General features: G+C 42.1%; 1 long non-coding RNA gene across 1 annotated transcript; it reads left to right on the top strand.

Moving 5' to 3' along the window:
- Positions 1-331: 331 nt before the first annotated feature.
- LOC118890040 lies at positions 332-23,330 on the top strand. The gene is made up of 3 exons (XR_005018667.1): positions 332-341; positions 6,763-6,767; positions 23,248-23,330. It is a non-coding gene; the product is annotated as an uncharacterized LOC118890040 (long non-coding RNA).
- The last annotated feature ends 870 nt before the right edge of the window (positions 23,331-24,200 follow it).

Raw genomic sequence — 24,200 nt, 5'->3', positions numbered from 1 at the left:
AGGGCAGGGATTCAGGTGCCTGTGGAGCAGGATGGAGAGCCCAGCATGGGCATCTGGACTTTGGAGGGTTTGCGGGGAAGGAGCCGTCTTTGCTTATTCAATATCCGTTCTTATCTCAGAATCAGGGGGTCGAAAATGACCTTAAATGTTATCTCATTTGTTTTGCCCCCCACTCCCCTCTTTTTCTTAATCACCATATGACCCTGTCAAATTGGCAGGAGATCGAGAGATTTGTCCCAAATCATTTCGCCTCAGATCCCAGAATTGGGATTGCTGATGCCAGTGAAAGCAAGAGCAGGTAGAGTTTGGTTTAGTGATAAATGTAAGGAGGGATTGAGGGGGTGGGAGAAGACTAGGGGAAGGTAGTCTTGTGCAAGCAGTATCATGATATGAAGGTTAATCGATAACATAAATTAACAATTAACATAATTGATGCCATAAAACGAATATATTCTTTCATTTTAAGGAGATAATAGCTCTGTGCAAAAATGATCTAATTTATCTCTACCACTGCCCCAAAGAATTAGAAAACGTTATTTTTACAGACGGTGACTAAGTGGAGATGGATAAATATACCTGATGACTCTGTGAAATTGGGTGTCAAAGAGAAGAGTAAATTTTAGGTCCCCCTATTATCTCCTCTGAGTGCTGTCTCCCCAAACAGAACTGAATCGTGATCAAGAGTAATGAGAAAAAATTATGAGTGGAATTCCTATAAAGAAAAAGATTATCCAGATGGAGCTGAAAATTAGTAATACTTCACAGGGTGAAACACTGAGAACTGTTTTTTTTTTTTATCATTTGGGTAATTGGATGATTTGCCCCAGGAAGAGTTTCTGAGAAATAAACTCACTTTTTCCTTCAAAATATTTGAGTATCTACCTACTTTCAGGCACTGTGCTAAACACTTGATATATATAATCCCCACAAGAACCCTGTGCAATATTATTGCCTCTGTTCTGCAAATTAAGAAATGAGGCTAAACATAAACACTTGCCTGAGGTCAAAGAGCTAAAGGCAGAATACCATTTGGAAGTGTCTGTCTGGTTCTAAACCCTACACACCGAACCACTATTCAGGGTTGGCTTGCAGTGGCTTATATGTCTGCATGACAAGTACGCAGAGAATTCACTGCAGCCAAAGCACACTGATGGCACAGACACAAGGCAGATTTTTCAAACACATTTATTTGATGGCCTTCGATAGAAGATTTTGTGCACAGGCTATTCTTATTTATCCTGCCCTCTGAAAACTTCCTTAAAAAGCCCCGTAAAAAGGAGTGATGAGTCATCAGGGAAGTTGGATAAGAGGACATCATTTTAGTGGCAAAGACTAACGAAATCCCATCTCCATGGTCAATAGAAGTGAAACCCTGCTAGATTGTGACTTATTCTCTCAACTCAGATATATCCACTTTCACATCCTGTCTTCCCCAGATATAACCATGTAGAAGAAAGCCAGGCAGGCTTTCCTGCCAGCCCTTGGCCAGATTCTGAATTAGAAATCTGTTGTACTTGATAAGTTAGCACGTACTCTTGGACATTGTATTTTGGTGTTGAGCTTCAAATCAACCCTGAAGGTCCATGATATGTAGTTTTTTCAGTGTTGCAGAGGTGCAATTTTATTTTATTTTTTAAAAATTAAATTAAAAATTTTTTTTTTAGAAACTGTTTCTTTTCCATCAACCTATTTCCATTTTAAGAGCTTGTGGCCTTTTGTAGATGTACTGTTCCATTTGGAAGTCAAGGTTGGTGCCACCTAAGTGGGTTCCTGCTGCAAGGAATTTGAGGACATTCTCTTCCTTCATTGGCAGGATATCAAGGGCTCTGGACATTGTGAAAGTTTCCCTTTAAGTTATGGTGGGAATCCAGAACAACACCGTACGGACCCTTGTCTGGGTAGCGTGGAAAGGAAAAGGAAAGTTAAATTTTTAAAACTGAAGTATAGTTGATTTATAATGTTGTGCTATTTTCTACTGTATAGCAAAGTGACTCAGTTATATACATATATACATTCACTTTTTAAATATTCTTTTCCATTATGGTTTATCCCAGGAGATTGGATAGAGTTCCCTGTGCTATACAGTAGGACCTTGTTGTTTATCCATTCTAAATGTATCAATAATAGTTTCCATCTGCTAATCACAAACTCCCAGTCCATCCCTCTCCCTCCCCCCTCCCCCTTGGCAGCCACAAGTCTGTTCTCCATGTCTGTGAGTCTGTTTGTCTTTCATAGATAGGTTCATTTGTGCCCTATTTTAGATTCCACATACAAGTGATATCATATGGTGTTTGTCTTTCTCTTTCTGACTTACTTCACTTAGTATGATAATCTCTAGTTGCATCCATGTTGCTGCAGAGGGCATTATTTCATCCTTTTTTATGGCTGAGTAGTATTCCACTGTGTATATGTACCACATCTTCTTTATCCATTCATCTGTCGATGGACATGTAGGTTGTTTCCATGTCTTGGCTGTTGTAAATTGTGCTGCTATGAACGTAGGGGTGCATTTTATCTCTTTGAATTACAGTTTTGTCTGGGTATATGCCCAGGAGTGGGATTGCTGGATCATATGGTAGTTCTATTTTTAGTTTTCTGAGGAACGTCCATACTGTTTTTATAGTGGCTGCACAAATTTACGTTCCTACCAACAGTGTAGGAGGGTTCTTTTTTCTCCACACCCTCTCCAGCATTTGTTATTTGTAGCCTTTTTAGTGATGGCCATTCTGACTGGTGTGAGGTGGTACAGAGGTGCAGTTTTACATGCTTTGTCACCCATGGGTGCTCTGTCCAGTGGCTATCTGGGGTTACATACATAGCTAGTGTGGGGGTGAGGGGCCCAGGAAACCCTGTCAGCTTTTCAGGTGATAAAATATTTCTTTTTTGTTGTTGTTGTTAGAAATATAGATAGCAATGTGGTATGAGAGAAAATATTAATGAAAGTTGAAAAGACAACTTGTAGGATGAAGGTATTTCTAAAACTGTGACTCAGTGGGCATTATTTTGGTTCAATAATTGGGAGCATCCTAAAGATCTGGAAATACCTCTTTTACCAATGTACAAGGTCCATTGCACTCTGATGTGGCAACAAGATAATTCAGAACTGTTATAAAAATGGTGAAATGCTCTCTTAAAAATGACCTTTATATGCATGTCTAAATATTACCCCATACCTTATTACCGTGTTGTAACTTCCTATTTTGGTTCCTTGTGACAAGCCAACATATAAATACACTGTATCATGCACTTTTGCTGCTTCTGTTGGGGAAGAGTGTGTGTTTTATCTGAGAGCGATGACATGAATTGTGGTCAGATGCCACCCACAGAAACAGCGTTTCCTTCGCTATGTGCCCATCTGCCCTTTTAATGTCCATAGCAGAGCAAAGTTGTTCCCTTGTGCCTCTGGGCACATCTTCTATGGAGTCCCCAGTGGCCGAGGGCAGAGCTGCAAATCACACGGTCAGTGGGAAGGAGGCAGTTATCTGTGAAAGAGATTCAAATCAAGAGAAAAAACTGGGGGGATTGAACTGCACCTGAAAAATGGTGAGAGAGAACCAATTTGTGTTGAAATGATGTCTCCGTTTCCCGCAGTGCTGGCTCGTTCTGCTAAAACTTCTCGCCCATTGGTGCAGAAGCATTCCTTGAAACAGAGGCTTCTCTCAGGTGGAATGGCAAAAAAACCCCTCACACTTGGACTTGCCCAGGTGGCTGGAGCGAGACTGCACCTCTTAATGCCAACTCCCCACCGTGTGGAAAGGGGGCCCTTGGGTACCGTCTGCCACCGCTCGTTGTCACCAGCCATCCTCTGGCCTGGCCGAGGACCGCTAGCAGCTTTCAATATGATGGCTCGGCATCCCTAATTAAGAAAAAAAAATGGAGGCAAGAATTATCGGGCCATCCTGGAGTCTTGGGCTGCCTTCTTTTCTCCTCCCTTCCCAGGGTCTGTGCTCTGTTTGAAATTAAACTTCTGTTTTCTTCCAAAATGAATGACGGAGAGAGAAAAAAGAAAAAGCCACCCAGGGTGGAAAAGTGGTAGCTTCTTACAGCTGACTTCCTGCCTTGGCCAAGAAGGCAGTTCCCGCGGCCTCAGCTCACCCCGGCCGGCCAAGCTCCCTGCAAATGAGAAGCTGTTCCATGTCTGCCCATCTGAGGCTCTCAAATAAAAAAGAAAAAGAAAAGAAAAGAAAAAAAAAAAACCCCACAGTTACCACCACCAACCCCCGCCCCCGCCCCAAGATCAATTAATTCCAGGAGATTGCAGCCAAGCAGGGGTCCTGGTAGGGACACATCCTGTTTTGCCATTTAAGCTGTCAACCCCCATGCCAGGAACCTCCCTGATGAACTGAACTCAGTTGTGAAAGAAATTGGGGGTGACAAAGAATTCAAAACACTTGCGGGACAATTTTTCTAACCTTTGGTCACTTGGAATGCTATTTTCTTTAGGCTAATTTGCTTTGATGGGAAAACAGGAAAAGCAAACCTGAGTCTTAATGATGCCTGAAGATCTATTTTAGGGCTAGACTAAATTGGTTTTTGATCTTGCAAGAACCATCTCGGCCTTTCCACGGCTGCAGTCTGGTGGGACGGCTGCCAGGTAGCAGGGTCCCTGTTACAAGAAGCGCCCCTGTCCTTCACTCCTATACCTGTAATACACTTGTTTGATCTGAAGAGTCACGAGCTAAGCAACATCTGATGATGATATAGCCACCCAAGTCCGTGTTTTATTCCAGGGCCAGTACGAAATTTAAAATCCAGCCAGGAAGATTTAGTTTAGCTGTAGGCAAAGAGTGTATCGAGTAGATTGAATTTAATGGAGGTAGGGCCAGGAAATGAATTTATTTATCTTCACTCTCTGCTGTCAAAGGTGACATCTTAGACAGATTCCTTAATTCACCTCTTTCCTGTCACTTTCAGCCCTAAGAATAGTTTTCTTTTTAGATGATTAAGACTCACGTTCAGGGTTTCATAATCTGGTCCTGTCTGACTAAGATGTCAGCTGCACATCAATCCCAAGCTCCTTCAGTAACTTTGCAGGGAGTCTACAGGTGAGGCTGTCAAGACAACTTATTGGGGGAAATGAAAGGAAGTATTAGCACATCTGCCCGTTCATCTTTCTCCTTCTTTTTTAATGTCTCTTTGGTTCACGTTCTTAAATATACCTACATTTTGGTTCAGGAGGGCAGTTTCGATTTGCACATAAATATAAATCTATTTGGGGGTGGGCTCCAAGTTTTGCACTTTCTATTTAGGGGGGCAAAAAAATGTTTGGAGTACTGTGCAACAGAGGAGGGCTTGAAGGGGAGGGAGACTAAATTCCACAATAGCCAGGAGGCAGTGCGGTAAGTAATCCAGGAGGGAGACCATCAAGTAAGGCAGAGACCCTCATTGTAGGAGAGAAGGAGCCAGAATCCATAGAGCTGGTGATTGATGGGTGTGGCATCCGGGAAATGGAGGTGCTGGGGACAGGGGTTTGGCTTGGATGGTGAGGGCCTGGTGTCGCTTTTGTGCCCAGTCTGTCCAAGTTCACATTTATCAAAATCTCAGTGCTCTGAGGTCCCATCTGACTGCTTGGCAGGATGTCCAGTCTTATCCCTCCTCAGCCACCCCGTCTTTTTTTTTTTTTTAATTTCTTTTACTGAAGTATAGTTGTTTTACAATGTTGTGTTAATTTCTGCTGTACAGCAAAGTGATCCAGTTATACGTATATATATATTCTTTTTCATATTCTTTTCCATTATGGTTTATCACAGGATATTGAATATAGTTCCCTGTGCTATACAGTAGGACCTTGTTGTTTATCCATCCTGTATATAATAGTTTGCCTCTATTAATCCCAAACTCCTAATTTATTCCTCCCCAACCCCCTCTCCTCTTTGGTAAACTTAAGCTTGTTTTCTATGTCTGTGAGTCTAGTTCTGTTTTGTAAATAAGTTCATTTGTATCATTTTTTAGATTCCACATATAAGTGACATCATATGATATTTGTCTTCATCTTTCTGACTTCTCTTAGTATGATAACCTCTAGGTCCGTCCATGTTGCTGCGAAGGGCATTATTTCATTCTTTTGTATGGCTGAGTAATGTTCCATTGTATATATGTACCACATCTTCTTTATCCATTCATCTGTCAATGGACATACAGGTTGTCTCCATGTCTTGACTGTTGTGAACAGCACTGCTGATAACATAGGTCGGTCACCCCATCTTGATTTGTCTTTCACATCAGAGTGGTTGCCGTCCTTCTGCTCTGCTATCCACGGCTTTTGTCCTTTTCCCGTGATGCCTTTCCTGCCCCCAGGCCGATGTCTGCGCTGTGTCCACCTGAAAAGCTCTGTACTTTCTAGTGCTTTTCTCCCTTCTACTCCAGCTTCTCCAGAGGGGCATCTCAGAGCCCCTGGGCTTTTACATCCCAGCCTCTTCTTTCCAGGACGGTGTCAAAACAAGATCAGACATAACTTCATGCTCCAGGAAGCCGTGTCCTTTCCTTCTTCGATACTGGCCTGCTCAGGCAGCCAGACCTCTTCAAAGATTTCTTTTCTCACAGGCTCATGCAAATGAAGGGATGTGGCTGGTGGAGAGTCCTCATTATGGTTCAGTGTCCTCAAACGTTTCATGAGAACTGGATGGTCCAGGCAGAACAGGCAGAGGACCACTTCATGAGGGTGTGGATGAAGTCCATATGTTTACGGCAGTGTCTTGCTCTAACCTGACTCTCAGTACTAATACCTACGTACCGATGACGTAGTAGGTGTGGGGGAAAGAGGATGAGTTCATATCTGAACAAGCTGAATTTGAAAGGTGTCTGGTGGATGTAGAAATGGCAGTGTCCAGTCCCCTAAGTATATAGATCTGTAGTACAGGAGGAAAATCAGAACAGTAAGAGGAAAAACTTTCCCTCTGCTCTCTTAAGTTCAGTGTTCGGGGGGCATGCAAATTAAACTCAAACTGACAAGTTAGCAAAAGAAAACACAGACTTTCATCACATATGTACACATGGGAGTTTACAAAGAAATGTGACTCAAAGGGCACTTGGGATATGGAGCTTATACACCATCTGGGCAGGGGAGAGAAGGTCACTTATGGGAAAAATTTAAATATTTAAATATAAAACAGTTATCTTTCTTCTTAAAAAGATACATGGTGCCTTAAGAGAGTGGATGGGAGATGTGATAATTTTGTGACAGTCTCTTTGAGTGTAGTGCTGACTTGGGATTTATGACAATTGAATTCTTTGGGGAGGCTCAGCTTTTAGGCAGATAAGGGATTTCAGGAGCAGCTCAAAATAATTTTTATGCCACAGTGGCTTATTCTGGACCCCTCTACAAGAGTGTTGCATTGGGAGTGATCTGATCATCAAAGGGGGAAATTGAAACGATAGGTGAGTAAGAATGTACAAGTGACCAGGCATCCGTGGAGAGATAGCTGATCCAGGTTTAGGTCAGGAACTGTGCAAGAGGAGCCGAGAACATCTTGTCAGATCAGCAAGAAAGCCATTAAAGGTTACTGGGGTCATATCAAAAGGGCACGGACGCTCCCACTGGCCAAAGATGGGACAGTTTGAACATTGCAAAGCATAATCACTTCAATGGATTGAAACACATACACATAAATATTTATGCACATACATGTGTTTAAATCCATGAATTCATAATGATATTCAAAACAACAAAACTAAGCTCATTTGTTTTCTCTGGAGGAGTTTGTCACCTTTGATTATTCTGCAAACTAGTAAAATAGAGGGAGAAAAATCAAGCATTTATTCTGTCTTTCTTGTACGAACTATACTCATTTACCAAAGGGTGGACCAGGGAAATGTCTTCTTTATGGAAAAATCCAGCTACTAAATTTAGAAGGAAAGATGGAATTAAAATATCACTATTTTGAAACCCTTAATGAAACCATAGAGCTGTGTAATTGTCATCAGTAGGGGAATGCTAAAACCAATGCGTGAAAAAGCTGATGGGGGACGTTTTAATGTATGGATTAAGCTGGCACCACCTGAACCCACTGATTAATATTTAACATCAAAAAAGGGAGAGCCAGATACCATGAACTTCCTGAGGTGATAAAATAGGAAGTACACAGAACCACCATGAAATATACTTGCCCCAAAGTGAAATTTGTATCCAATCAAGCCTCTAGATCTAACTGCCAGTTTATAGTCAGGAACTACAGGGGGCAGGGGACCATGTTAAGCCCCACCTTGGTGGATGCAATTAACAAAAATTTATGGTGTGGGAAATTCAGTAGGACAAACGACCCTGTTCCTTCAATCAATGAAATTCAAGGAGAATAGGGAGAGTGAACCTATAGGTTAAAGACTTAAAAGACACAACAATCAAACTGACATGTAGTCCTTATTTGGGTCCTAATTTGAACAAGCCAGTTGTTTTAAAAAATTTACAGGACATATAGGGAAATCTTTATCTTTTTTTTTTTTTTTTGCAATACACACTAAAATATTTATGGATGAAATAATATGATATCTGGAATTTGCTTCAAAATAATCCAGTGATGTTGGGAAGGAGAGTGGGTGAGGTGTAAGATGAAAGAAAACTGGCCACGAGTTGATATTTGTTGAAGCCGGATGATGGGTGTTGGTCTTTTTACTTTTGCATGTGTCCGAACATTTCTGTAGTCATTTAGATCGAGGGGCAAAGAGGTCTAGGCCTGATAAAGGAAGAGGATGCAGTGCAGGGGTTACGCCAGGAGGAAACTGGCATAAAATGCTGCCACTGAGAAGTGAAGATCCCCACGGACCTGTAAGTTTGGAAATTTTCAGCTGGAAGAAAGGTTAGCTTGAGAGAACAGTGATCTTAATTTTTACTCTGTTTGCCTACATGTGACTTGTGTTTGGAGAGATCGTGCTCTGGCTCTTTGATTGTCATGACTGGGGATTCTCTTTCCTATTGCTTTACTCATTTGTCTTGAGTCATGAAGAAGATCAAGGGCTCAAAAGATAGTGGCTGTTTACAGCACTCACTGTTGCCAAAGGCCAGTGGGTTCAGACTCTTTAAGAGGATTGAGGCTTTTCTCAGGGACCGGTGAGACATTCTAGGTAGGCTGTTTTGTGAAGGTACATCAAAAATTATGTTTGTCAGATTTAGGAAATCTAAATATGGTCTAGTCAAGTTAAATTTGAATTGCAGGTAAATAAATGATTTCAGATAATTGTCTGATAAGAAATGAATACATTTTAAATATAATATGGAACAAAGAGTCATTTCAGATAAACTGGTATCCTATATATTATACAGCAAGTTTAATCAGAATAAATATTAGTGTTCAAATTAAAAAAAGTTTCAGGAAGTTAACAGAGATGCAGACAAATATCCTCCATATCAACCCATCCACCCATGTCCATCTATCCATATCCATCCATTCATTCATAGTCACCCATCCATCCATTCATCCATCCATCCATATTCATCCATCCATCCATCCATCCATGTCCATCCATCCATCCATCCATCCATATCCATTCATCCATATCTGTCCATCCATCCATCCATCCATCCATCCATCCATCCATCTATCTATCCATATCCATCCATTCATCCATAGTCATCCATCCATCCATCCATCTCCATCCATCCATCCTTATCTATTCATTCATCCATAGTCATCTATCCATCCATCCATCCTTATCCACCCATCCATCCATGTCCATCTATCATCCATTCTTATAGAGTTTCTACTATGTACTGGATACTCTTGGGGGGCTGAGGGTCCTATGATCAGTAAGACAAACAAAACCCCTACCTTCATAGGGTTACATTCTAGGGGCAAAATGTCAGTTTAGAGTGATTATAACAAACTCCTTGAGATAACCTTTATGTCCAAAAATAGAGGAATGAATGAATAAATGATAATATGGTGACTGTCATGCAACCATTAGAGAAATCATGTTTTTGAAGGCTGTTACATATCATGGGAGATTGTTCCTATATAAAACCAAATTAAATAAAGGCAGTCCAGAAAACTACATGTGAGGTATCATGTAATTTTGTAAATTAAAATGACAAGGGGTGGATATATGGTGTGTTAACGTCTAGAAGGAGATGCACCGGTGGGGGCTCTATCTGAGTGTGGGAATTGTGGATAACCTTTATTACACCTTTGTATTTTTATTTTCTCATATATATTTTCTGCAAAAAGTTCTGGATCATTTTTATATTTGAAAAGTTTTTTTCCCCCCAGAAGCTCCATAGCAACCATGGGAAGACTAAAGATTAGTGCCAGTTTTGGCTCTGCCATTAATTCTCAGCACAACCTTGGGCAAGTCTTGTCACTTACCTCGAGCTCTGTTTGGATTTAAAATGAAAAGACTAAGCTGTGATTTTTTTGGGTAATTAAGAACCAAACTAAGGTTAAAAAATGTGCTTGTTTTTATGGGAGGAGCCCTCATTGTCCTTTTGTATGTCTTCATAAAATCCATCTGTCACTGTTGTATTCTTTTGTTTTATCTAGCTGTTATATGTACATAAAATTTACTTTTAAATATTTTACTTTTAAAATTTACTTTATTTCAGTATAGACAATGGCATGTATGTGTGTGTGTGTGTGTGTGTGTGTGTGTGTGTGTTCATTCCTAATCCTCTATGGGGTTGTTAGTTAACATTTGAAATATTCTAACTGGACATACCCTTTGGGAGTGGTTGTTAATATGTTAGTACTGTAAGGGTTTCGTGCTATTAATCTCTGGTCAGCCCTAGAGGGCGCCCTAATGAGCCTAATAAATTTATGAAGCTATTTTTCATTGGAGAATTAAGTGGTGTTCAGGATGTGTGAGTTGGCCAGAACTATTTAAAGACACCCTTGCCTTTGCTTGAACAGGGTGTAGAAATCCGGTAATGCTAGCAAATTGTAAACTTTGGAGTGTTGTCTAAGCCAGATACACCAATTTGTCTTGTGTCCAGATATTAACAGATGGTTCGAGCAAACTGATCGCACTAGTGTGGTAGCTGAACACCACTGCTAGAATGTTCTTATGTCTGTCTTGAGTTAACACTTCATGGAAAGGTCTGAGCCCTGGTCCTTCATAGAGCTTACATGAATGGCTGTTTTTGCTCCTACTCGCTAAAAAATATTTTTATATGTGGAAGAATTTGTTCTGGGCTTTGCTGTCTGGATTACACAACTCCTCGGAGCACGGTAATGGATGATGAGGCCTGTAGTTCTTTTTTTTTTTTTTTAATTAATTAATTAATTAATTTTTTTAGCACCTTTAATTATTATTTATTTATTTATTTATTTATTTATTTTTTTGGGCTGTGTTGGGTCTTCGTTTCTGTGCGAGGGCTTCCTCTAGCTGCGGCAAGCGGGGGCCACTCTTCATCGCGGTGCGCGGGCCTCTCACTATCGCGGCCTCTCTTGTTGCGGAGCACAGGCTCCAGACGCGCAGGCTCAGCAGTTGTGGCTCACGGGCCCAGTTGCTCCGCGGCATGTGGGATCTTCCCAGACCAGGGCTCGAACCCGTGTCCCCTGCATTAGCAGGCAGATTCTCAACCACTGCGCCACCAGGGAAGCCCGAGGCCTGTAGTTCTTATTCACCTTTAGTTATGGTATGTGCAAACGGTCTGATACTTTTTTTTTAAATAGATCTTTATTGGAGTATAATTGCTTCACATTTCACCAAGGAAGACATACAGATGGCCAAGAGGCACATGAAAAGATGCTCAACATCACTAATTATTAGAGAAATGCAGATCAAAACTACAGTGAGGTATCACCCCAAGCCGGTCAGAATGGCCATTATCAAAAAATCTAGAAACAATAAATGCCGGAAAGGGTGTAGTGAAAAGGGAACCCTCCCGCACTGTTGGTAGGAATGTAAATTGATACAGCCACTATGGAGAACAGTATGGAGGTTCCTTAAAAAACTAAAAATAGAACTACCATATGACCCAGCAATCCCACTACTAAGCATATACCCTGAGAAAACCATAATTCAAAAAGAGTCATGTACCACAATGTTCATTGCAGCTCTATTTACAATAGCCAGGACGTGGAACCAACCTAAATGTCCATTGACAGATGAATGGATAAAGAAGATGTGGCACATATATACAATGGAATATTACTCAGCCATAAAAAGAAACGAAATTGAGTTATTCATAGTGAGGTGGATGGACCTAGAGTCTGATAATTTTGAATGACTGAGTTGATTCAGGTCACCTGGCATGTCAACAGTAAACTTTATTTTTAGAACTCTTTTACTGAGTTTTTAAAAAAAATTATAAAACTAATACATGTTTTAGGAAAAAAATAAACATTAAGGAAGACTATAAAGTATCTCACCAGCCCAACTCCTATTTCTACTAATTAAATGTATTATGTATCTTTTATTTTTTGGACAGACCTGTGTCCCCAACTTCTCTTTTTTGGCTTTTACGTGCAATAATTATTAAAAATGGATGCCAGGTTTGTAAAGTGTCACCTGAATGTCAGCAGGCAGCTGGTTCTGCCTCTCTGGAGAGAGTCAAGGGAGGCTTTGGCAAAAAGTCTCGGAAATAACTGGCTTCTCTTACTGCTTTCATTTTGATGAGTTAATTTGTGTTTATTCACATATTGGATTTCACTTAGACACATGGAAAATTTTGAATGCCAAAGAAGGGAAAAATATTACATAGTACCCATTTTAAAATGCTAAACTCAAACCACTTGAAAGCTAGAAAGAGTCGCTTTTGGAAAATCCTATTCTGAAGTTGACAGTTAACCCTGGGTCATTATCCTGGGGGTTAAGCCCTATAATTGCACCCAGGACTGGACCTTGTGCAGAAACTGGTCCCCAGTAAGGGTGGAGATGTGAAATCAATGCTGGTGACACACGGGAACTTGGACTGGGATTCAGTTGGCTACCCGCCGTTGGCTAGCTCTGGGAGCTCAGGTAAATCATGACACTTCCATGTGTGACTAAGTCATCACCTACGGAGCAGGGCATGTCACACTCCTTCATTTGAGGGGCAAATTCAGCAAAACCTCTTGGGCGAGCTAGTAAAGATGCAGGGAGTTGGGAGGGTGGTAATGTGGCAGAGTGCTCCCACTGTGTCAGAATTTTGGCAACAACCAGTGTGACCTTGGGCAGGTCACTTATTTTCTCAGCCTTGGTTTCCTCATCAGCAAAATGGAGGTCAGAAAAAGTGACCTACTTGACAGGGTGGTTATACATTATAAATGTAAAATCAATTCACTCATTCATTCTGGATGGTGTTCTGAACAGCACAAACCGTAGGTGTGTGAGACACAGTTTCTATCTTCGAGCAGTTTATAGTGGGAAATATGCAAAACAAATATGCAAATATGCAGATAAGCAAAACATCGAGGTGTGAGAAGTGCTCTCCTCATCGGCCTCTGAAGAGCTTTCAGAGCAGGTGAAGCTTGCTTTTAAGGATATGTGTCACGTGGAGGTGGGACAGTGTGTCCTCAGGCATACGACAGAACCATTCTGCAGTGTGTTTACTATTAAACACGGTGGTGGTGTTATTGTTGTCTTTGAGGGCTTGTAGTATCTGGGGGGAAGCATGGCAATTAAACCTAGAAAATGCCACAGAAACAGCAGCAGGACAAACCTAAGCTGTTTAGAACTGTGCACCTGAGGCTACGGGTGTGTTAGAGGAACAGCGACAGAACATCAGACAGCATCTCCTGCACGCTGACTAGGTATAATGGAATGTAGTATCTTCGACGGGATTTCCAGTTGAGTATCCTAATAGGCAAGCCAGTTTCTCTGACTGAATCTTACTCGTCTTAAAGGCTAAGCCATAGGGCTGGAGTTGGTAAGAGCAGGTATGATATAGATCAAGTCCTGGTCATAAATGAAAGGGAAGTAGGAGAAAAGTTGGACCTTTTCTGTCTCTGGAGATGGTGTCAGGAAGCTATGGCTATTCTAGACCTCATAGCTCAGAGTGTGGTCTGTGGACCAGCAACGTCAACAGCTCCTGGGACTTTATAAGAACTACTGAGCCTCAGGATCCACCCCAGGCCGACTGAACCAGAATCTGCATGTTAACAAGAGCTCCGGGCGATTGCTATGTGCGTTCTAGTCTTAGAAGCACTGCTTTAGCCTGACCACGTGTTGGAAGGATGTGCTATGAGGAGCAGTGGTCTGTGTGGTCCAGAAGGGCAGGAACTGGTTAGAGTTGATTTGCTCAGTCATGATGAAGATGTGCCTGGATCCCTCTCACGATGGGCATTGGTGTACAGGCTCTCAGAGCTCACAGCAGCATTTCCCTAAGTCCAAGAGGAGCTCCTTGGTGAAGAAGCCTCTGGGCAAAGGATTGAGGGAATGCTGCACATAGCATTTGTGATGGTTAATTTTAGGTGTCAGCTTGACTGGTCACAGGGTGCCCAGATATTTGGTCGAACAGTATTTAAGGTGTTTCCGTGAGGGTGTTTTTGATGCAATTAACATTTAAATCAATAGACTGAGTAAAGCAGATTGTCCTCCCTCATGTGGGTGGGCTTCATCCAATCAGTTGAAGACCTGAATAGAACAAAAAGGCTGATCCTCCCCAGAGTACAGGAGAATTCCTCCTGCCTGATCACTTTTGAACTGGGACGTGGGCTTTTTCTTGCTTTCAGACTTGAATGGAAACATTGCCTCTTCCTTGATCTTGAGCTTAACTGGCCTTTGGACAAAAACTGCACCCTCAGCTCTTCTGGGTCACCAGCTTGCTGAGTCACCGGCACCTGGGACTTGTCAGCCGTCACAATGACGTTAGCCACGTCCTTATAGTAAATCTTCTCTCTCTAAATATGCACATATAACCTATTTCCTAATTCTCTTTCCCTGGGGTACCCTGACTAATACAATATTCTTTTTCAATGCTTAGATTCAATGGGTGCTTCTTGCTATTAAGGAAGCTTGTTGACTTGGTTGAAAGTAAGTCAATGATTTAAGGTCACCCAGTATCTCTTTCCTGTGATTTCACGTGTCTGGTTTTTCAGGGAGGAGGAGAAATAGATTGACCAGTTGAAGTGAGTTTAACTACTAACTCCATGACTTGACCTTTCCCTAAGAGGAGCATATAGCATGGGGACTGGGGGCGTCGGTGGGATAGTGGTGGTATATATTTTATTTATCTTGCTTCCCTAGGATAACACCCCCTGGAGAAACTTTGCTTCAGGCTATTTTCTAAGGAACTCCTGCCTTAAATGTAGGCTGACATCTCCTACAATCATAGTAAATTTATCTAGCTCTGTTAGTTTTTGCTTTGTAGCTAATGAAGCTATTGTATTATGTATATAAAATTTTAGAATTGATATATATTCCTGGTGGATTGAGCCTTTAATACCCTGGTAATGCTTTTTCCTTAGAGTTTATTTTGTTGGATATTAATATATATTGATACATTCATACCAGTTTTCTTGTGGTTAGTATTTGCCTGGTGTGTGTGTATATATTTCCAACTTTTATCTTTATCCTTCTGTACCCTTAAGTTTAAGATATAAGCTCAAATCCACTTGGTATAGAAAATGCCATCAAGGTGAGAGCAGATTTGCCTCCTTGAGTTTCTTATTATTTGGCCTCTAAATGTCCTCTGCTTTTTGCCATCTTATCAATGCTTTTAAAGAGATGTTTGGCCAACACTTTTGCTCATCTTCATTGGGAGAATTGGTGAGGATATCTAGTGCGCCATACCGGTGAAAATTGGAACTATATTACCTCTTTATAGTAGTTGCTTGAGGACAACTATAGTGGGAAGAGAACTGAGAGGATCCCAGGAGCCCATGCCCTCCTAGCTTCCCTACCTTAGGGTGGGGTTGGGAAGGGCATGAATAAGATCATTCAATTTCAGCTTCTTCTCACTGTGTGGCATGCCCTGTGTTGCTTTATAGACTAGAAATTCCCAGGCGGCGGAGACCCTTTTTCTTTTATTATGCAAAATGCTTTCTGTAATGTCAGTTCCATTATGATCCCAGATTTTTATCAGTTCCTGTTCAGACAATTCAATTTGTTGACCTCACACCAAGAACTGAGCTTGTCTCTAATAGAAAGGTAAAGATTTTGGTATCACACAGACTTGGATTCTAATTTCTGATCTGATACTTTCTAGCTGTGTGACTTCCACAGAGTTGCTTGACTTCTCTGAGTCTTAGATTCTCTGTCTCTAAAAGGGAGTTATTCATACCTACTCTTAAGTGTACTGTGGGGATTAAATAAGAGACTGTCTTATTGTTAGTCTCTTATTGTCGGTAAGAACAGTAAGACTGTTCTTACTGTCTTAAAGAACTTGGCATATATTAAGTATTTAGTATGTAGTTGGGGGTAGCCTTTTCATTGATATGTAATTTTTTTCAATGAGTTTAGGATTACAGAATTCTAGGATTAGAAGAGATCATAAGAGCCTGGTCTTAGGCAAAAATTGCATCTAAACTAACCTAGAGCATTTCGTCTCTAGGCCCCGTTTTAGAAGAGTTTCAGCATCTTGATCTAGAATTTAATCCAACTGCTCTTACTTCGGTTCATTTTACTGCTGGCAGTCTGAGATGCTATCATGAAAAGTTAACAAGGATATTTCTTTTTTTTTTTTAACATCTTTATTGGAGTATAATTACTTTACAATGGTGTGTTAGTTTCTGCTTTATAACAAAGTGAATCAGCTGTACATGTACATATATCCCCATATCTCCTTCCTCTAGCATCTCCCTCCCACCCTCCCTATCCCACCCCTCTAGGTGGTCACAAAGCACCGAGCTGATCTCCCTGTGTTATGCAGCTGCTTCCCACTAGCTATCTATTTTACGTTTGGTAGTATATATATGTCTATGCCATTCTCTCGCTTCGTCCCAACTTACCCTTCCCCCTCCCCATGTCCTCAAGTCCATCTCTACGTCTGCGTCTTTATTCCTGTCCTGCCCTTAGGTCCTTCAGAACCTTTTTTTTTTTTTTTTTTTAGATTCCATATATACGTGTTAGCATACGGTATTTGTTTTTCTCTTTCTGACTTACTTCACTCTGTATGACAGACTCTAGGTCCATCTACCTCACTACACAAATACACAACGATGTTTCTAATGGAAGCTTTCCAGAAGGACGTAAGGAATGTGAAATAGATGTTCCAGAAGAACTCAGGCTTAATTGCTTTCAGGGTAAACAGATCAACATCCTATTCTAGGAGCAGAGTCTGGCTTTGCATACCAGAGGAACATTGGTATGTTTACCACATCTAGACATTCCTGGATTTTCCCATAGTGTGTACTCTTCCCAGCCAACTTCAGGAAGTTAACACCCGAGAGAGTATAGACTGGTTCCAATAAAATCCAGTCTGGAGCGCGACTTGAATAAAGCTTGAGCTCCTTGAATGGAATAAACCAGTCCTCACATACGCATCCACCCCAGATCTTCAGACACCACCTGTCTCACTACCCAGTACCTAGGTAGTGGGGTAAGAGCGGGTGGAAGAGCTTTATACAAGACATGAAGGCTGTTTTAGGAAACAGCATTTGCAGTGGCCAGAGAGTAGAGCCAGACTAGTTAGAAATGGAGCCCACAGAGGATGGATAATACTTTCACAAGGTTAAGATGATAAAATTTGGCTTCTCTGAATTATAGGAACACTCTCTCTCTTCCCTCTCTATGCTATTTTTAACTTTTAATTTGTATTATAATTATTTCTATATCAGCCTATTTCTCTTATTAGATTCTAAGCACCTCCCAGGCAAGATCAACACAATCATAGAGTTAACTCAAATTCACGTGTCCATTCATGCTTCCAATTGTTAAATACACACAAAAGATGTAGCGACAGTGTGAATTATGGCTGTTGATATTCACAGTCAAATAATGAGTGCTGAATACTCTGAGTCATGAAGAAGGTCTTAAGGCTCAGACTCTCCTAAAATTCTCTCAGAGACTCCGATATGGGAAAGAAATGGAAGGGAATGAGGTTTATCTTGGAGAACATGACCAATGCAGTTCAATTGATTTCAACTTAACAGTCCTATTATGTGCAAGGAAAGATGGTATTTTTGTCCAACTCTATTGGAAGAGGATTTTTGAAGACATTTTGTTCTGGTACATACCTTTGGTACATATTCTATATGCTCAATAAATCATGCTATAGGGATCACACCCAGTACCTCAACTCTCGTCTGGCTCTGTAGCTGATTCCAGGAGAGCTCAGCATCCTGGCTATTACCCTGTTTGATGGTTCAGGTCACTGTGAACCAGAGGGGTATTGAATTCTCCCACTTCAAGCCCCCTTCTCACTTCCTGCTCCAAGTGACAGTAACAGGAATATGCAACAGTTAGTTAAAATTCATTTATCCATGTTAAAAAGATATTTGCTTGGCAGAAAGCTCCAGGCCAATTTCCTGCCTGAAGGAAATTTCCAGTCTTAACCAGTATTGAAACAAACTAGAAACTTTTGCACCAGTCTTGAAAACATCTTCTTTTTCACCATAAAGTGTCAATTTTATTTGAAAAAATGCCTGCTGTGTCTGCTTCCACATTTCCATTTTTGCTGCTCCTCTTATTTCAGACCCTTGTTACCTCTTATAGGGACTCTTGCAGGAAACAACTGATACCAGCCACCCCTTCCTTTAGTTCCTGTGCTGTATCTGACAATAGCTTGCAACCGAACACAACCCCAAGGAAAACCTTCAGGGGCTGCACACAGGATCAAGTCCAAATGTCTTAGTATGATTTTCAAAGGCTTATGCGATTTGGGACCAGCACACTTTTCTGACTTTTCCTTCTGGGATGCCCTCATGATCCAATGTCCCAGTCACACTTGACATCTCCCCAGTTCCCTAATATGTCATGTACCGTCATGCTACTGTGACTTTGCCCAGCCTGTTTCCTCCACCTGGACTATTATTCTTTCCCTCCTTTGCCTGGTGGAAGCCCATTCATCCTTGAAGGCACAGCCACATGGAATGGAATCCGTACAAACTCCCGTATCTAACTTGATCAACACTGGGAATGGCTGGTCAACCAAAAGGATCAAAGAAGGAAAATTTGAAAAATAAATTCCACCTACTTAACCATTCTCACTTAATCACGTCAAGAACATTCATTTGTTGACTCTTGGGTGGAAGGTTTTTGGAATAGCAGTGTCACTGGTCAAAGTTTTCCATTGACTTTCTTCATAAACCACTGACACAAAGTTTTGTTTTCCAGTTTGGGTCCTTATAAAGGAATGAGAGTTTAGAGATGCTTGGAAAGTAATCTGAATGCAGAGTTCTTCTAGACTTTTATGATTTCATCTTCAAATTTTTTACCTTCATCTCATTCCTAATTAAACAACATTAAAAAATCAGTTTCGCATAACAATGCAAATGTACTTAATGCCACTGAACTATACACGTAAAATGTGGTGAAGAAGGTGTATTCGTCTGGGCTGCATAACAAGCCCATGTTTGCAGGGCTTAAACAATAGACACTTATTTCCTCCCAGTTCTGGAGGCTCGTAGCCCACAATCAGGATGCTGGCAAATTTGGTTTCTGGTGAAGGCCCTCTTCCTGGCTTTTAGACAGTCTTCTTGCTGTGTCCTCACATGATCTTTCCTCTGTGAGTGCATGGAGAGAGAGAGCTCTCTGCCATCTCTTCTTCTAAAGACACTAATCCTATCAGACAGGGTCCCACCCTCATGACCTCATTTAACCTTAATTAATTCCTTTGAGGCCTCAACTCCAGATATAGCCAAACTGGGGTGGGGCTACAACATATAAATTGGGGGTGGGGAATACAAATATTCAGTCCATAACAGATGGTAAATTTTATGTTGTGTATTTTACCACAGTTGAAAAAAGAAACCAAAAACTGCCAAATTGGTTTCTGAAGTAAAAAAAAAAAGAAAAAAAATCTATTTGCATCGCTGAGTCTTTACAAAGTGTTCAACTTAGCTTTCATGGAAACAATGCTCTCTTTTGTGCTCGTATTTCCTCACATGATGTGATGCTGTATTGAAATGGTCTGAATGGGGTTGAGAACGACGGCATTTGGCTCTGGTCAGCACCCCCTCCACTGTGTGCCTCTGGCTGTGAACTGTCACGTGATCGGAGCAGGACAGAGTCTGTCTTGCTGGGCACGTGAAGAGCTATATTCAACAGAGACTTCCTGCTGAAATGCTTTCCTTGCCCTCAGTAGACTGCGTGATCCTGAGACCCACAGACAGCTTTGCAGGGAATGTTTCCCTAACGAAGCCTGACTTTGCGTTGGAGTCTGATGTGGGTGCCCCTGGCATCCTTAACACACTGAACTCTTTGCAGAAATGTTTAATTCCTTTATTGTGCTAGGCTTTTGCTATGATTCTGCTATATAACAAATGGCTCTAAAACCTCAGAGGCTTTGTAACAGTGATCATTTATTTCATACTCCTGGGTCAGCTGGTCGTCGGTGACCGACTGTAGAGCCAGAACAGAGCCAGGTGGGTGGCCTTGAGGGGCATTCCTCTGGCCATACTGGGTCCAGCAAAGGCCAGTGGCTGGAATAGGCTTTTCCTATGGCTCTACACCTGCTCTTTCTCTTCTGGTGACACATTCATGACATGGAGACGATGCCCTCCCACTGCGGGCCTTCTGCACAGGGTACCAAATGGCATACACGTGGCTGATTTAGTCCTTTATTGTTGATTGCATGCTGTCCCTGCCTCCGCGTCATATGCCCTCATGTGTTCAGCACTGAGTGAGGGGCATAGACCCTCTAGTCTCTGTAGTGATGTCTCTAAGAAAGACCCTTTACACTGAAAAGAAAAATTTAAGTAAAAAAGAGAAAGAGAAAAAGAATTCTTTACTACCTACTTACCTACCTGCCTAAAATTAACACCTTTCTTTTCATAAATGGGGTGAAATGCAAAGACCTCGGGAGATGTGATTCACTGACTTAAATTCACACTAAAGCATAAGTGATATGTTTGATTCTAGTTTTGGTCAATAGATATATAAGTGGGAGAAATGGAAAGATCAGAAAAGTGATTTGTTAAAAGTGATGCTTTGGCCATTGAGCTCTTAATATATATGCAGGCTGTGCTGGGAGCCCTGTGAGGGAAGGCAGTGGTTGAGCTCTTAATATATATGCAGGCTGTGCTGGGAGCCCTGTGAGGGAAGGCAGTGGTTCAGGGAGAGGAGAGGGCTGCAGAACTGGGAAGCTGGGCCCTCAGTTTCTATCACCGTTTTCATAGCTATGCTCATAACCAACCCTGTGTAACTAAAGTTATCTGGTCCTAGAGGCACGTGGTCCAAGGAGTATGGGTACCTGGACACATAGTTCTGCTGCTGTGCCCAGTTTTCTGCAGGTGGTCCTGAAAATACCTCTTGCCCTGGATCTTTCCTGGTTTGGAGTCTTGGGCACATAGCTGTCCCTGTATTCACAACAGGTGGGCCTGGGTCCTTTGCATTTTGCCATTATGTTCTGCTTTGTGTTCTAGATGACAGGACCTTGGTATTGGAAGAAAGAGATTTGAGATCATCTGACCAAATCCCTCACGTTACAGCTGAGGAAGAGCAAACTCTAGGAGGCCAAGTGATTCGCCCCAAATATCTCAGCTGGTGAATGGCTGTGAAGGGATGAGAATTACTGCTCCTTCTCAGGGAACTGCCTCCCTTGCAGCCCTGGGTGGTCGAACTGTGAGACTCGGGACCCCAACACCCCATGACAGTAAATTGGGGGATGGTCACCTGACAACACGCACGGCCCATCTCTCGGTTTTCCCTTGGCCAATCAGATGGTCTTGCTTAGGAATTTGAGCCCAGAAGTGGGCGCCGAGGATGCCGGTGTCATAACGTGGACGACATTTGGATGACGATGTTCCTGGGCCATTTGGAGCTGTGAATAAACAGAGAGGAGGGAGGAGAATGGGGCACATTCAGGGAGAAAAGGGGCCTTTTGAGGGGGAGACCGTGTGGCCCACAGGAGACAGAGGAATTCCCCTTGTGTGGGTCCTACCGATGTGCCAGCTCCAGCTGTCGAGTGTCTGTATCCAGCGAGGACCACGCCCCCTCCGTTTTCTTAAAGATGATGTTGGCCTCTCTGCTAGCAGAGGTGGGTTGGGACAGTGGCGATGTCACGACCAGCTGCTAGGTCTCCTGACTCTCAGCCTAGGTTCTTTCCCCTCCACTTTACTAGGTCCCATTTGCTTGCAGGAGCTTCAGCGTTTTGAGGGCCAGCGCTAGTTTACTTGGTATACATTTAACTACAGTTGGAGCTCCATACAAATCGACTGACTCGAATTTAATTATCGATACATCCGGAATTATGAAGTAGTGTCCTTCCTGAGTTTGTTTTTCTAGAATATAAAGGTTTTTTTTCCTGGCTATAAGTACCAACATTTAAAAATAAAGTGAACAGTTTATGTTTTAGAGGAAATTTTGGGTATATTGAGTTGCTTCTGGCCAAAGGGATAGAACTCTCTTCCAGCTATGCTCACCCATCCTGGTCCATGAATGGCCCTTGTCGAATGATGTGGATTTTGTCCCGTGCTGTATGAGAAATTTAGTTTTCCGTAGTGCAGCCCTACACTCACAGGCTTATTCATCTTGCAAATAGTTACAACTACCTACTTTTGAGGGTTTCAGGGAAAATACATGAAAGTCATAATGCTCAGAATTTTATAATTTAGCAAATGACTTTGGACAGAGCCTCCTTCAGAAGACATGTGACTAATTCACTCATTAGCTTACTGTTTCAGTTTTCTACTGCTGTGTAACAAACTATCCCAAAAGGTAGTGGCTTGAAACAACCACCTTTATTACCTACTGCAAGTCTGTGGGGTGATTGGGTTCAGCTGGGGTGTCCTCTGCTCCTCGTGGGCCCACCTGGGCTGGGACACCCTCCATGACTCACTCCCACGGCTACCAATTTGCTGTCATGGGGAGAGCCTATCAGGGGCAGGGACCAGACAGCCTCAGCTCTCCTCCTCCTCCCGGCATCTCCAGGGGCTTCTCACAGTATGTCGGCTAAGTCCCGTGAGACAGTGTTGTCAGAGGCTAAGGCAGAAACTTCAAGTCTCTCAAAGCCCAGCCTTGGAGGGTAGACAACATCACCACAGCCATGTCTATTGATCAAAACAGGTTACGGGCCAGCACAGATTCAAGGGGATGGGACATAGACACCAGCCCTTAGTGGAAGAAGTGGCAGAAATGTGTGGCAGTTTTTAATCAGCCACCCTCCTTGATGACAATTTCCTAATGGAAGGCATCTTTTCCCCCAAAGTGCTCTAGAAGAGAGCTTCTCAAATTTGAGCCTGATGAGGACTCATCAGTGGTCTTGTTAAAATGCGAATGCTGATTCAGTGGGTCTAGGGGTGAGGCTTGAGAGTCTGCATTTCTCACAAGCTCCCAGGCAATGCAGACGCTGCTGGTCCACGGACCACACTTCTGAGCAGGAAGTGTCAAGAACAGGGGTTCAATTTGCATCAGAGTCCCCTGAAAAGCTGTTAAAACACAGATTGCTCTGTTCCCCGCCCCCCGCCCATGGGTTTCTGATTAAGTAGGTCTGCGGGGGGCCTGATAACTTGCATTTCTAAGTTCCCAGGTTACTCTCATGCTGTGGGTCTAAGGCTTGCTCTTGGAGAACCACTGCTTTAGAAAAATGCAAAAATGCTCTCTTCAAACCCTGAAAACATCTGGAGCGAAGCAGAAGGGGCTGGTAGAAACAGAGCGTCAGAAATGCAGTAACCTTGATTTCTACCGATTATACTTATAGGACACTACGACACAGAAATGTAAGCCATTGTTGGCAATTTACATGGAGAAAATATAACTGTCAGGTGGAAAAAAACTTGCGTAGATACTAAGCGTATTTTAAAAAGTGGTTTGTATTCATCTCACATCAAATTTAAGTTCTTAACAATTAGCCGTAAGATCTTCACCAATCTCGTTCAAGTCCCTTCAGACCCTGGTGCTACTCTACTCCTTCAAGTCAATTCAGCAAATATTTATTGATCTCTTATTAAGGGCAAAGCATTGTACTGGAGACTGTGGGCATATAGGGAAAACCCAGCTGGCACTCTCTCCCTATAGAAATTTATGCTTGGGTCAGGAGATAAATGAAGCACAAAACCCCAAATCCGTTCATTAAGGATTTATTGCTGCAAGATGTGCTAGGTAATGCAGGGATAGAAATGAAACCTACATGATTTGGGAGGAATTCAGTGACAGGATGAGGAAACAGGGGTTATGGAAGTCCTCTTTAAAGAAGGGTCCTTTTAGATGAGTTAGAGGATGTGTAAGATTTTTCCAGGGGAAGCTGGAGG

This window comes from Balaenoptera musculus, chromosome 2 (assembly GCF_009873245.2).
Source record: "Balaenoptera musculus isolate JJ_BM4_2016_0621 chromosome 2, mBalMus1.pri.v3, whole genome shotgun sequence".
Lineage (NCBI taxonomy): Eukaryota > Metazoa > Chordata > Mammalia > Artiodactyla > Balaenopteridae > Balaenoptera > Balaenoptera musculus.
The sequence above is the reverse complement of the archived record's forward strand: the minus strand, read 5'-3'. Positions and strand labels throughout refer to the sequence as shown.